The sequence below is a fragment of the Vulpes vulpes genome, chromosome 1 (genome assembly GCF_048418805.1).
Source record: "Vulpes vulpes isolate BD-2025 chromosome 1, VulVul3, whole genome shotgun sequence".
Lineage (NCBI taxonomy): Eukaryota > Metazoa > Chordata > Mammalia > Carnivora > Canidae > Vulpes > Vulpes vulpes.
In genome coordinates, this window is record NC_132780.1 from 96,095,444 (window position 1) to 96,110,742 (window position 15,299).

The following is a 15,299-nucleotide window of genomic DNA, read 5'->3' on the forward strand; positions in this document are numbered from 1 at the left end:
CATGTCAAAGCAGATGGTGGGAATTCGTCATATCTGATGGCTAAGTCATATTCCATTGTCTATATAGACCACATCTTTATCCATTCCTCTGTCGAGGGACATTGAGAGGCTCCTTCCACAGCCTGGTTATCGTGGACATTGCTGCTGTGAACATTGGGGTGCGGGTGTCCGGGGTTTCACTGCATCTGTATCTTTGGGGTAAATACCTAATGGTGCAATTGCTGAGTCATGGGGTAGCCCTATCTGTTTGGCATATATCTACCATTATATTCTCCCAGAAGTATAAATTCCCTCAATACCTCGAACACATCAGATACTCTGTCAATTATGGAGTTTTGGAAGTTATTCAGGAACCTTCTATTCTGTGCCAATGAGGCTTCATTTCTTTCTATGACAGAGTTGTCATCTCTGGATCTCTCTCCATCAAATTCTTGGGGGGCTCTCCCTCTGATTCATGGCTCCATAACCATCCCATCTCTTGCTTTCATCCATAAAGAATATTTCTGTGAAAGGATGTAAAGGAGACAAATTTCTGAGATTTTGCAAGTCTGGAGATTCTTTATTGGTACCCTTGTCCTTGACTGTTCATTTGCTGGGTCTCAATGTTTAGGTGGGAAATAATCTTCTGTAAGAAATTTGATGGCTTTGCATTAGAGCTCTAATGACATCAGGCTTCCAGTCAGCTAGTGGGAAGTTTAAGCTAATCTGATTCTCACTGTTTTATGTGATATTTCCCCTTTCTCTGGCACTCTTCAGATTGTTTTCACCCCATGTTTAGTGGTTTCATGATGATGTTCTTTGCTGTAGTTTTAATTTTCATCCTTAGTCCAGTGGATCCATGTCTATAGTCCTGGGAGAATTTTCTTTTCTTTTCTTTTCTTTTCTTTTCTTTTCTTTTCTTTTCTTTTCTTTTCTTTTCTTTTCTTTTCTTTTCTTTTCTTTTCTTTTTCTTTTCTTTTCTTTTTTTCCCTTTCTTCTTTTCTTTTCTTTTCTTTTTGCCTTTCTTTTCTTTTTTTCCTTTCTTTTCTTTTCTTTTCCTTTCTTCTTTTCTTTTCCTTTTTTCTTTTCTTTTCTTTTCTTTTCTTTCTTTTCTTCTTTTCGTTTCTTCTTTTCTTCTTTTCCTTTCCTTTTCTTTCTTTCTTTCTTTCTTTCTTTCTTTCTTTCTTTCTTTCTTTCTTTCTCTTCTTTTAAATTTTATTTTTAAGTAATCTCTACACCCAATGTGAGGCCGAACTCACAACCCTGAGATAAAGAGTCCTATATTCCACTGACTGAGGCAGCCCGGTGCCCCTAGGAGATTTTCTTTTCTTTTTTTTTTTTAAGATTTTATTTATTTATTCTTGAGAGATAGAAGGAGAGACAGAGCCAGAGACACAGGCAGAGGGAGAAGCAGGCTCCATGCACCGGGAGCCCGACGTGGGATTCGATCCTGGGTCTCCAGGATCGCGCCCTGGGCCAAAGGCAGGCGCCAAACCGCTGTGCCACCTAGGGATCCCCCAGACTCCTTTTAGTATATGATTGTTTCTTCTTAATGGCATCCTACTATTATTTCATAGATGCTATATTATTTCTTAGCTCTCTGAGAATATTAATGATAGATTTTTGTTGTATTTTGTTTTCTTTGGAATAGTTTCAGATTCCTCAAGTTGCATTGTTTTGATGATTTGGGTCTTTATTTTTCTTTCCTTAGTCTCTCTCTTTCATTTTAGAATAGTAGAGAATTTTCTCAAATACTCTGTGATCCTTTGCAGCTCACTCACACTGAAAGCTGGGGAGTTCAAGGAAAAGTTCTAGAATCTAGCAGGACTTGTATACCATGGTCTTCATGGTGGGGTGAGCTGACTGGGCAGTTTTATTAGGCAGTGAATAACCTTCTGTCTAGAGGGATTAAGTCCTCTCTCAGGGTTCTAGAAGCTAGCAGAGAAAGAAGGACTATAATTTGACACTCCATACTTCACTTATTCTCCTTCTTTCCTTCCAGAACTCCTTCCCTCAGCACTGCCTAATCCCCTCACCCCCTGCCCCATTTAGAGTTGCTCTGTTACACTTTCTGGAGAGTAAACCTTCATTGTGGGGCTGGAGCAGAAGAGGGGTCATGAGGCATAGCTAAGTGGAAGAGAGAGGCTATGGTTGCTTCCAGCTTCCTAAATTTCCAAACATCCTTCATATTTTTACTGTCTTCCCCATCCATCAGCTCCACTTGCAGGGGTATCTGGAGTCCTCAGGGCTGGGTCATCTGGAGATTCTAGGATTTAAGAGTAACTTTTTTTCCTTGACCTTCTCTATTGCCAGGTTAGGCTTTAGTTTTCTCAGGTTTGCTAAGTCATTTACCATTGATCTAGGTGTTTTATGGCTTTCAAATTTTGCTGCTCTTTTCTCCCTTCACATTCTCTTTTTCTTTGTGGATTTAGGGCTTTGAAAAATTGTGTTATTGGGTTTCAGGAAGGAGGGAGTCCAGGTAAATCAAGTGTTCAGTTGATCATCTTTATTTGGAAATGTGCTCTATTATTCTTTATGTCATTTTGTATACCAGAAAGTTTTTATAATTTAAATTAATTAATTGAATGGGGCACCTAAGGTGGCTAAATTGTTGAGCATCTGCCTTTGCCTCAGATCATTATCCTGGGGTCCTGGGATCGAGTCCCACAATGGGCTCCCCGCATGGAACCTGCTTCTCCCTCTGCCTATGTCTCTGCCTCTCTCTCTGTGTCTCTCATGAATAAATAAATAAAATCTTAAAAAAATAATTGGAAAGATTTCATGCTCAGAAATAGGGACATTTAGGGCAAGACTGGTGGTGGGTCATAGGTAAGAGGATTGATGTATCCAAGAGCGACACAGTATTGTCAGAGCCACCATTCTCTGCCACACAGAGAAATTACATTTCTTCTGATCTCAAAGAAAATCCCTATCGTTTTCTTTCTCTCTCTTTTTAAAAAGATTTATTTATTTATTCATGAGAGACTCACACAGAGAGAGGCAGAGACACAAGCAGAGGGAGAAGCAGACTCCATGCAGGGAGGCCGATGTGGGACTCAATCCCTGGACCTGGGGATCATGCTCGGAGCCGAAGGCAGATGCTCAGCTGCTGAGCCACCCAGGCGTCCTTCCCTATCCTTTTCTTGATGAATGTATAGATAATAAATTAAAATATTTAGGGCCCTTTTTTTCTTGCTATATACACTTTACTCCATTTCTTTTGAGAGTGGATATTAAATAGCCATTTAGTAAATTAGAAATCAAGAAGCATTAAAAAATTACCCTTTCACATTTTAAATTTCCAGAATTAGGTGCGCCTTGATGGCTCAGTGGTTGAGCGCCTGCCTTTGGCTCAGGGCGTGATCCCGGAGTCCTCGGATTGAGTCCCACATCAGGCTCCCTGTGGGGAACCTGCTTCTCCCTCTGCCTGTGTCTCTTCCTCTCTCTGTGTGTCTCATGAATAAATAAATAAAACCTTAAAAAAATAAATTTCCAGAATTAATGATTACTTCAAAATGATTTCCTAGGTCCACAGATGTGTATTTTAACTTTCTTGTAAATGAATGGCTATTTCAGAACTCTCTCAGGAACTAGATCTTTCCATTAGGTCAGAGGGCAACAGGAGGCAGCTCATAGGAAAGTATTTTGCAAGTGATGTCAAAAGCCTCCAGGAGAGTTTGCGAGTCTGAGAGGGGCTTTATTCATACAAGTCCAACTCAAGGATCTCAGGCAGGCACCACTCAAGAGACAAGGAAATGAAAGGTCCATCTCTAATTTCAACATGCACCTGGATCCCAGGTACCACCCCAACTCCCCTCACAGGCTCCTCTGCCAGCCTTGGGGAAAATTCACACTCCGGGTCAAAGTGGCTGGTCTGGTCAGTCTGTGGGAAAAAGATGTTAAGCCCAGCTCATCCAGTGAGGTTGGGTGGGACCCCTTGCCTTTTCATTCTTTCCCTTTGATGTCCTTTTTTTCTGAAAGTCTTCACCTCTCTATTCACGGTTAAGAACATGCTGGAGTAGACCACTTCTCTTCTAACCGTGTTATTGTAGTCAGCCGAGGTCAGTGGTACTCTGTGTGCTTTTAATCACAGGGTTTGTAAATGTTTTTGTCAGCTTTCCTGGATTTTATTTTCAGTCACTTCTGCTGTCCTTTTCTCCCTCTCCCCACTACTTCTTCACTGACAACTAATTCCGAAGAAATCCTCCCTTTCATTTATGACTAATGGAATGGAAACAATGGATAACCTCTGGAAGTCTTATTTACACATGTGAATTAACTGGACAAACGGAATCCATTTCGATTTCTTGAAATAGAATATATTTGCCCTGTGAGAACAGGTGCAGTGGATGGGTGCAAACGAAAAAACCTGAGTGGCTTGACTAACATTCTGTGGTTTTGTTCTAGAGTAAGTATTTCTAGGAGCAAAGAACAGTTTTGTCTTTAGGCCTATTTATTTATTTTATTTAGTGTGTACTTATATAGTACGTCCTAGTGTCAGTCTTTAAGGATTTTCTAAGTACAAATTCAACCTACAAGATAGCTAGTGATTGTACCCACATTTTATACGTGATAAAAAAATGAATCACAGAGAAGTTAACTAACTTCCCTAAGGTTGCACAGCTGGTAAGTGGCAGGGCTGGGATTCAATTCCAGGTGGTCTCCTACTCCATAGTCCACGTTCTTCATTTTCTAAAAAATTGAACCCATAGCTTATTACCTATAGGTATATTGCTAATAGAAAGAAAAGGAAGAAAGACAGGGAAAGACAGAGAAAAAAAAAAACACACATGGAAGGAGGGAAGGGGGAGGAAGAGGTGAACTGAGTGAGAAAAAGAATCATAAATGACAATGATTAGTCACTGCTATCACTGTCATCACAGCTGGGTTTATTTAATTTGATATCATACATTTAGAGAATGTACCATCTGAAGATGCGTCCAATATAATCCTATTTATGCTGGAAAGCAAACTGTACCTGTACTTGGAGTGAAATAATGGAGTGAAAGCAGTGAAATAATGCTTTAGCATCTGAATCTGCTTTAAATCAAATGTTTTCATTTGCTGAGTAGTCTAAGATTGTGTGTGTGTGTGGGGGGGGGATATTTTCCAGGATATGCAGAAATTTCTCAACAACTGGCTGCATGTGTATCAGAAGAAAGGATTCAGTTTCTACTGTGTTCTTAAAAATTGTAATCTGTTTTCAAGTGTAGACTGGATAACTGAGTTTTAACTTTTGCAAAAATGTGTGAAATATATATTAGAAAGATGCTGTATGTACGGGTGTGTTTTTTAGGCACAGGGAGCTATCCATCCCATAACACATACGTGTTCTTAAACTTGTGGTTATGAAATGCATTATGAAGTTAGAGATGCATTCTAACTGTGTGTGTGTATGTGTGCCAGAGGCAGGGGGTCTGGAGGTTGAAGTCTGGATGCAGAAGAAATCAGACTACAAAAGTGAGGCTGGAACCCAGGGACCCAAAGAATAATTGTATGTGAAGCAATTTGAGTAAATAGAAGACAGGAAGAGATGACAATATTTAGGTAACAAAGCTAATAATTCAAAATGTCATACCCAAACATCCATTTGGTTGAGTGAATTTACTTCCTAATAAGTTTATTTGATACTTTAGACAGCTATGCTTTGGGATATCACATAACAAAATGCATTAGCATTTCAAACCTTTGTGAAAATTTTATGCTAGTCCTGCTCAGAACGGCACATCTCCATTTGTTTCTTTAGAGCTTAGATGCATTATTTCTTTATGATGATTTAAACTTTGTGTCTTGGCTCCACTAATAGTATCTTGATGCAGTTCTGTCTTATATAAATACTCTTCCCCCAATTCTTCCTTTGTTTTAGTTATAGTCTCCATGTTCCGATAATTCTTACCACATGGAGCAAAACATTTCAACACTTTATTTATTTAGGAAAAAGGAGGCCCTTAATTTGTTCTTTCTTTTCATAGACCTCACAATAAGAAAGTGATAGTATTTCAAAAATGATTTTATATTAGGAAAAATGTCTTCCATATTCACTTCAAAAGGGGTAAAAAACATGTCAGGAATTGACATCTTCTGGACATCTATCTGGAATTTGATTCATCTTCTCCATGCTTCCTGAGTTACTTAAATCACTAGAATACAAGCTCCATGAGGGGACAGATTTTTTTTAAATCAGTTTTGTTCAGTGAGGTATGTCAGTGTCTACACTTACAGGCACACGGGTTCTCAAAAGTTTATTTATTTGTAAATAAATAAACCAAGTGACAGCCTGGGATGCAATCTAAATTAAAACTCATATATTTATAGCCAAACTGTGGAAGGAGCCTCGGTGTCCATCGAAAGATGATGGATAAAGAAGATGTGGTTTATGTAAACAATGGAATATTCCTCAGCCATTAGAAATGACAAATACCCACCATTTGCTTCAACGTGGATGGAACTGGAGGGTATTATGCTGAGTGAAATGAGTCAATCGGAGAAGGACAAACAGTATATGGTCTCATTCATTTGGGGAATATAAATAATAGTGAAAGGGAATATAAGGGAAGGGAGAAGAAATGTGTGGGAAATATCAGAAAGGGAGACAGAACATGAAGACTCCTAACTCTGGGAAATGAACTAGGGGTGGTGGAAGGGGAGGAGGGCGGGGGGTGGGGGTGACGGGGTGACGGGCACTGAGCGGGGCACTTGATGGGATGAGCACTGGGTGTTATTCTGTATGTTGGCAAATTGAACACCAGTAAAAAATAAATTTATTATTAAAAAAAAAAAAAACTCATACATTTCAAACAAAAAAAACGTTTCAAGGGATTAATCCCAATGAGTTAAGGAAGTATTCTTTTTTGGGGCTTTGATGGTTTCTTAGAAAGCTTGGCTTCAGCAGTACACATGGGTTTTCTTCCTGTTTGCTTATTTAGAAGTTCTCACAAAAATTGGCTCATCTAATAATTTTTAAACATTGATAAAAATACAAAAGTTTCTAAATCCTGGTAGCTACTTACCAAAAGCTGAATAAACTAACTCCTTCATTATAAAATGTATACTGTGACCATTTTTTTCTATCAATTTGAGTTGTATTTCTTATCTTTTAAACTGCTTTTTCTATAAAAATCACTTTTTTTCTTAACTTTCTGATTATAAACATCTGGTGCTCCCCTCCCCCCCACCAAGAATTGTCCTATACATGGAGCCCATCCTACTAAACAAACTACATCAAAGACTGCTCATAAGTCTGATCTCAGATCTAACATATACTTTCAAATTTTATTTTAATCTTTAACTTTCCTTTAGATAAGCTCTACTCCTGCTCTCTTCCCTTTGCACCAACTTATTACCACACTACACCCCCCATCAATATCATAGTTAGCTGGGCAGAGCTGCCTTAGATAATCTAGTTATGTTTTGGCTTTCTGTTAGAACATCGCAAGCATCTACTCTCTGGGTTTAGAAAGAGAGCTATTTCTATTGTGAAAGACCACAAACCAGCCAAATCACCGCGATGGCCATAACTGATGGGAGTTACCTTGAAATGGGCTATCAAGGGAGATAGACACAATGCCGGCTCAGGCCATGTGACTGACGTTGACACGACTTGTACTCCTCTGTCACCCTGTCCCTTATTTCTCCCTCTCCTGACTCATTCAGTGGGATTCAACCTGCTGCTTTTTCTAGTTCTCTCTTTCCCCCTCTTGGTCACCAAAAAAACATAATAGAATTCATACCACCTTAGACAAACACCTTTCGGGTAATTTCTTCATATTAAAGGGGTCATTTGCTTCATTAGGTAATTCAGAATTGACAGTAAATGTGCCTTAAGAAATTACTGTCATAGAATGTATCAGTTTGCTTAACTTGACTCTCAAATAATGTGCTTTTTATGATATGGTATTTGCTTTGGTTCACAGTGAATTAGAGAATTAAAATTAATGTACTTTACGTGGTATTACTTATTATTTCCTTAGGAAATGAATTGATCCAGGAACTTCTACAAGACCAAATTAAAGCATCACTTTTAAAGGAGGAAGAGTGGAGACAGGGAGGGTCTGTTGTGGCCGATCATGTGGCTTCCTCTTTGTGGAGGCAGGTCAAAGTGATCCCATAGGTCAGCTCAATTCCCTTTCCTGGAAGACTTACACGTCTTACATATTTTTACATGGATAAACCTACCTTCAAGGATAGATATTTTGGAAATATTTTCAAATCAAAACATTGGTTATGATAGGTAAAAAAGCTTTTCAGCAGTATTAGAGATACAGAGATAATATTTTGGTTTCTCTGGTCTGTATCCCAAATCATGATGCTTTTTGAATCCCTTGGATATTTTTTTTTCTGACTTTACAGACCTGCAATATAAGTAGCGATAATAAATCGTTACTTGTCAGGTTTGTTTTTAAGACAAATTTTCAAAATATTTCATACCTATTAACTGGTTAAGGCTTTTAGTTATGGTCAGAATTATCTAAATGCCTTCACTCTCTAATGTCACTGGGAGTCACAAAATAAACCTACAATTTGAGAAAAATATGATCAGGGCGATTTTCTCCATGACTTTTTGCTGCTGTGATTCTAAGTGCTGATTACACACTTGAAAAAGAGAGCTAGATTATTTTTTTCTAAGTTGTTCTTTATAAGACATCAACTCTCATTTTATGTTGCATGAAGCCTGAGTTTTTAAGACCTCTAGTTGTCTTCTTCTAACATCTGAAAAAAGGAGAAAATGGATTGATAATTACCATTCCCCCTAACAAAAATAATTGAATTACCTTAAAGTGTATGTGTGTGTGTGAACGAGTGTGTGTGTGTGTGGGGGGGAACAGAGAAATAAAATATAAACACATGACTCACTTCCTTCAATTTCACTCCAACTTACCTCACCTCTTCACATCATGTCCCTCACCATTAAATTTTCATATGTTCCATTGCCATATGACCAAGGTCAGCATATAGCCATTCCTCTGGGAACTCATAACCACATAAAGTTTTAGAGATTTGTGTCAAGAAAAGCTCCAAACATCTGTAGCAAATTGGTTTTCTGTGGTATTGTTGTTTATTTTGCTTTGATTCAATAAAAATTCTACTGATAGAGTGGTTTGATAAGAGATATAAAAAATTTCCTAGGATCTGTAACAGTATAGTAATAGTATAGTAGTATTTCATACTATAAGGGATTTCTTCCTTTCACAATTGAGAGAAGATCTTGTTGTCTTTCTCTTATATATATCGAAAAGCAATTTTCTTCCTCAATTTCCTCTAAATAGACACTACTGACCTCATAAAGTTACTCTGAAGTTTAAATGAGACAATTCATGTAACATACTTGCAGCACTCAGTAAATGTATTATTATCATTGTGATGATCATTATCATCATCATGGTCAAAATATTATCATGTATCCCAAGAGTTACAACACCTGGCTCTGTCCATAACCTCCCCTTAATAATTATTCTTTATTCTTTAAGTGTCTCAAGTGCACTGTTGACATTGGTTTTTACCAAATAAAAATTTCCATAAGCATGATGGGAAGAGAAAAAGTAGAGAAAAAGGCGTTGTGAATACAGTGGTATTCTCCCCAAGTTTAGAGCTTTCTAGAAATTGCCCTTCTGGTCATGTTCCAATTTCTCATTATTATTGGTAGTTTTACTCCTAAGGCTAACTTTGTAATGGACTGGGGTTTTGACAAACTCTGTTTTGGTAAACCCTGCTCTAAAAGAAGTGACAGTAATTATCTGGCCAATTACAGCAGTGACTGTCAATCTGATTATTTAGTTTAAAATGTATAGCTTTTTAAAAAAATTAAGTGAGGGAAAAAGATGACTTATGAAGGTCAAATTGCATTTATGTGAGGTTAACTTAATTAATCTTTAATCTCATAGTTAATTCATCTTTAATTTCTTTAACTTCTAATATGGATCTTTAAATGTAGAAATTTCCAAAGGATTAAGACTAGAGCTTCAATTTATAAGTGAGAGGAAATAAAATCTTGCAGCATAGGAAATAAACACATTTCCTTTTTTTTACATACATATGTGTATATGTATTTTTTTCCATGAAAATGATATGGTTCATAATAAATATTTTGTATTAGTTACATTTCTGTAATGATATTTATTAATCCCTTTGGGTTGTAGGCTCTTGGAGGCCAGGCACGCAGTCCCTTGCTGTTATATGGCTGTTATAGGAGCAGTAATCCATAGAGTCTCTTCCTTTGCCCCTCACCCCCAGTATGATCTCTTCAATGAGTTTAGTTTTTCAAAAGCTGAGGAGAGAAAAAAAAAAAAAAAGCTGGGAAGAGCTATGGACTTTAAGCTTTTCATTCTTGGTCTTTGAGGACTGGGCTAAAATTTCAGTAAAAAGAAATTACAACATTTAAAGGGGGTGGGGTGGGGATCCCTGGGTGGCTCAGTGGTATAGCGCCTGCCTTGGGCCCAGGGCGTGATCCTGGAGTCACAGGATTGAGGCCCACATCAGGCTCCCTGCATGGAGCCTGCTTTTCCCTCTGCCTGTGTCTTTGCTTCTCTCTCTCTTTGTATCTCTCATGAATAAATAAATAAAAATCTTAAAAAAAAATAAAGGGTGTGGGGTGGTTGGAGGCAGAACATGTAAAGCACAAACTAGGATATCAATTAACTTTGTCCTGCCTTAAGCGCCATGAAGAAAAGGTACAGGGCACTGTGAGAAGCTAGAACATAGTATCCTCAGGATAACTCCATGAAGCAGATGTTGATGCCTTACCAAAGGTGATGGAGGCAAGCAAACCTAAACTGTGCTTTGGGGGGTTAACAAATTAACAACTGCAAAGTGCAATTTTGAACATGACAGAAACAACGCCACCAACCAAACACACAAGTATATTCACCTTTACATTCTCTCAGTCCCTACGCATATTTTGACACGATTGTAATCATGGCCTATAGACCATTTCTCATGGGGCTTTTTCTTACTTAATGTATTACCACGGGCATTTCCCTGTGTTTCCATCTTTATAATTAGCATTTTCAACTGCTGCAAGAGATTCCTTGTGAAGTGGGCCATGATTTGCTTATTCTTCTGCAATTGGGTTTTCATGCTTTCCAGCCTTTCACTATCAAATAATGCTGCACAGCAGCCTTCTCCAAAGAGCGCTCGACTCACGCTAAATCCAAAAGATAAATTCTCAGGGGCCAGAAGTTTTGTGTCGAGAGGCAATGTAGTAGGAAGACCATGGGGCCGTGGGTCACACAGAACTGGGCTGGAATTTGGACTCCATTTCCCTGTGGGGCGACCTCTGGTTGCAGTCCACCCTTCAAGGCAGGGTCTTTGCACTGCTGTTCCTTCTGGGAAACCTTTCCTGTGGATCTTCCTGGGCAGATCCCAGTCAACATCCGGGTCTCAGCTCAGAAGTTGTCTTCTTGAAGGTGCCCTCTGGCGCTGCCCACCTCTTCCGTTCTCAACACTTTGGCCCATGACCCTTTTTAAATTTTCCTTCTCAGCTCCTATTGCTCTCTCAAATGGTGTTGGCCTATTTCTTGTGGCCTGTTCGCTGTCTCTGACAGAGCTGTGGGCCCAGAGGGGCTGGGATGCATCCTGTCTGCTCCGCCACACCTGGGGACACTGGCACCACAATACCTTCCTACAGGGTCTCCTACCTGCCCTGGCCCGCTGCCGCATCTTGCTTCTTATCCCAGCCTATGTCTTACATTTGCCAGTTTCCACATGGAAAAATAATTGCTAATTTCTCCAGTTTTTTATTTAAGGAAACTTTTTTATTATTTATTATGCGTAGTAATGAACGTAATGACTTCAATGAACTTTTTAAATAATTACGTTTTTATCTTTATATAACTGTTCTTTTTTTTAATTATAGTACAGATTTCTTTAAAATTTTCCAAAGCCACATGCAGAATTTTGGAATCAAGTGGTACTGAATCATCTCATCCTCCGTGTGGAGCCAACTTTGTATTCAGTTTGGAATTGATACTCGTTGCTCATTTCATATAAGCACACAGGCTTTCCTTTAAACTGATGGCCATAGAAGTCTAAGCACACAGTCTAAGCACAAGTACTTACATGCTAGATCTACTGCACAGCCAGGAGGATAACATCTGCGGGCCCCTAGGCTTGGAGAGACCAGCACCACATTCATGTTGTCTTCTTCCTCTCTATTTTTTCCCCAAACATGTTCACAAGAGGTTAGAACTTTGTCAAACCAAGGTTGAGCATGAGACATCTAAAAGAATTAACTGTAAAGAGAAGGATGTGGAAGGAGCCAGATACTGTTATTAATTATGCCAGGCACCCAACCATCCTGTTTGTATCTCGTAAACAAATAAACAAACAAACAAACAAACATTGTAACTGTGAGCAATTCGCTTCTCTCTAGGACTTCTTTCTCCAGCTGCAGGATGAGAGTACTAACCAGGTTCTTTCCAAAACTGACATTCGTAGGATTAACTCAGCACATTTTATCACCCCTCATTTCTCCTCCCACAATCACTGACAGCTAATGTGGCTGCATCCCCATAGAAGGGCAGTTTGCCAAAGTGTGAGGACATGGTTATTTTCAATAAGCTATGATTATTCTGACGAAGAGTAAAATTCCAGGGCCTCTTGCTCTTGTCAATACCCAAACAACTCTCTAAGCATGGCTTTGCAGTAATATAAGCCAAATCTAATATAAATCAACTTCTTCCCTACCACATCATTGATAGACATCAAAGGGAAATGCTAACAGATGGTCATTAGTGATAAAAAGGACTATTACTTTCTTCTTTCACAGACTTTTTAAAGTTGAAACAATTTTATTTCAGAGCATAGTTTATAGATAATGCCAAAATGTAGGTTTTGCAACAGAGAAAATGGTTTGCTTGCTGTTATTTTTATTTTCATATGTAGGAGCCTAAGAGTGATTTCCAATGCCAATTGGCCCTCCATTGCAAAGTAACCTCAAGAAGTCAGTTAAGCCCATCTCAGGCTCCTGATAATAAAAGTAAATGAACTATTGCCTCACCTTTTTCATTCACCCACACTCACCATTACTTTCTCCCATTATTACAATGAAGAGTCTATCATTGGGCTAATAATGTGTCATAGCATCTTGCTTATATGAAAAATATTAGCTCTGCTGGAAGAGAGTGTCATAATGATGACCTGATTGCTTTAAATTATTATTTTAGGGGGGCACCTGGGTGGCTCAGTTAAGTATCCAACTCTTGATTTCAGCTCAGGTCATGATCAGGGTCATGAGATGGAACGCCGCATCCAGCTCTGCTTGGGTGTGAAGTCTGCTTGAGAGTCTCTCCCTCTGTTCCCCCCCCACACTCATTCATGCTGTCTCTCAAATAAATAAATGAAGCTTATATATATATATATCGAAGGTGAGGTAACAAATATTTTCTACAAATATTTATTAAGCACCTACTGCATGCTGGTGTAGACAATGCATTTACAACCAGGGACCAGAAGGGGTTCCTGATCTAAATCGGCTAAAGGAGGAAGGCAAAACATGGAAGTAAAAGAAAATGAGGAAGAAGGAAGGAAGGAAGGAAGGAAGGAAGGAAGGAAGGAAGGAGAAAAAGAAAGGAAGAAAGAAAAGAAAGAAAAGAAAGAAAGAAAGAAAGAAAGAAAGAAAGAGAAGGAAAGAAAGAAAAAGGCAAAGAAAGAGAAGGAAGAAAGGGAAAGGAGGAAGGAGGGAAGGAAGAAAGAAAGAAAGAAAGAAAGAAAGAAAGAAAGAAAGAAAGAAAGAAAGAAAAGGAAGGGGAGAAGGAAGAAAGGAAGGGAGGAAGGGAGGAAGAAGGAAGGAAGCAAAGTTCTATTTTTGGCTTTTCTGCCCCTGACTCTTAGTATGAACTTGCACCAGTGACCAACTTTTAGTCTGTTAACTAAGCCTATTCACACAAGAGAGAAAATGCTTCAGCTTCCCTACTTGAATGCCGGACAACCACTGAGATCACTTACATAAATATTTTTCTTTGAGCTCCCTAGCAGACAGGAACTTTATAAATATTTAGTATTATTGTTGCACCTTAGGTACAAGTAGATAGGAAAATTATGATCCTTCTATATTTATGTAAGAAACAACCTATTTCAGACAATTCCTGTTCATGGCAAGCAACTTTGCATTCGTTTGTTAGTGTCTCTTGGGCTTTCCTTTTTCCGAAATCCTGTCCCCCCTTGCAGTTGATGACCGTGGAAATATAAATAAACTTTGCAGCAGAGGGGAGGAAGGTGAGGAAGCTCAGTATATGGTAGTCACATGGGCTGAGCTCAAGCTGTGTATCAGAATGTGTGAGGATTCAAAATAAACACGACATTGAAAATTCCTGATTGAAAAGTGTGAGAAAATGATTCATTTTAAGAATGAGTAATTTGGTTGAATGTTCTCTACTTGAGTAACCTTGCTGACTCTCTAGTTTTGTCTGTTCTGTTGCTTTTTTGGATACATGTGGTGAGAAGAAACCTTAAAAAAATGGGATTGTAACTGGCATGTTTAGCGCTTGTTTATTTCAAATGGAGTCTTCCAAAATTAATTCACCTGCTTCTTTGCAAATTCTTGTCCAACAGGCTGTCCTCCAAGACTTTAATGGGACAAAATTCCAGAATGATGTTCTCGGAATGCATACATGGGTTATTTTTGGATGGTGGAATTTCAGGTGATCTTTTTAGTTTACTTTCTTATTCATACTTCCCTGCATTTCCTGACTTTTTTCCTTTAAGAAGCAACTATCATTTTTACAAAAACATTAGTTTGAAAAATAATAAAATTGAGGGGTGCCTGGGTGGCTCAGTGGCTAAAGGTCTGCTTTTGGCTCAGGTCATGATCCCACGGTCCTGCATCGGATTCCCTTTTGGCAGGGAATTTGCTTCTCCTTCTCCCCTGCTTGTTCTCTCTCTCTCTCTCTCTCTCACAAATAAATAAATAAAATCATTTAAAAAATAATAATAAAATTAAAACCCCTTACCACTGGTGATTTCATTCTCCTCTCTGCCACATATGGCCCAAGTTTTTAATGGACTTATGCTTTCTTCTTGCTTTCCTTACAAATTTAAGACAAGCAGTTATACAGTAATTAATTTCCAAATTTAGAAAGTGAATCCTCTGTGCAATTGAGTAGGCAGTTGGTGTCAATTTAGGGAACTCAGGCAGCTTATCCACCACATTTATATAAAATTTTTCTTTTGTGTGCATTTACAGGAGTAATTCAGACCAAAGCACAGTGGTCTCTTGCACATGAATTATGCTAATAATGTTCTGTTTATTGACCTCATCTCAAGACAATTTTATGATTTTTAATATTTCTTGAGCATTCAGGGTGTTTTTATGTCAGTTACAGACA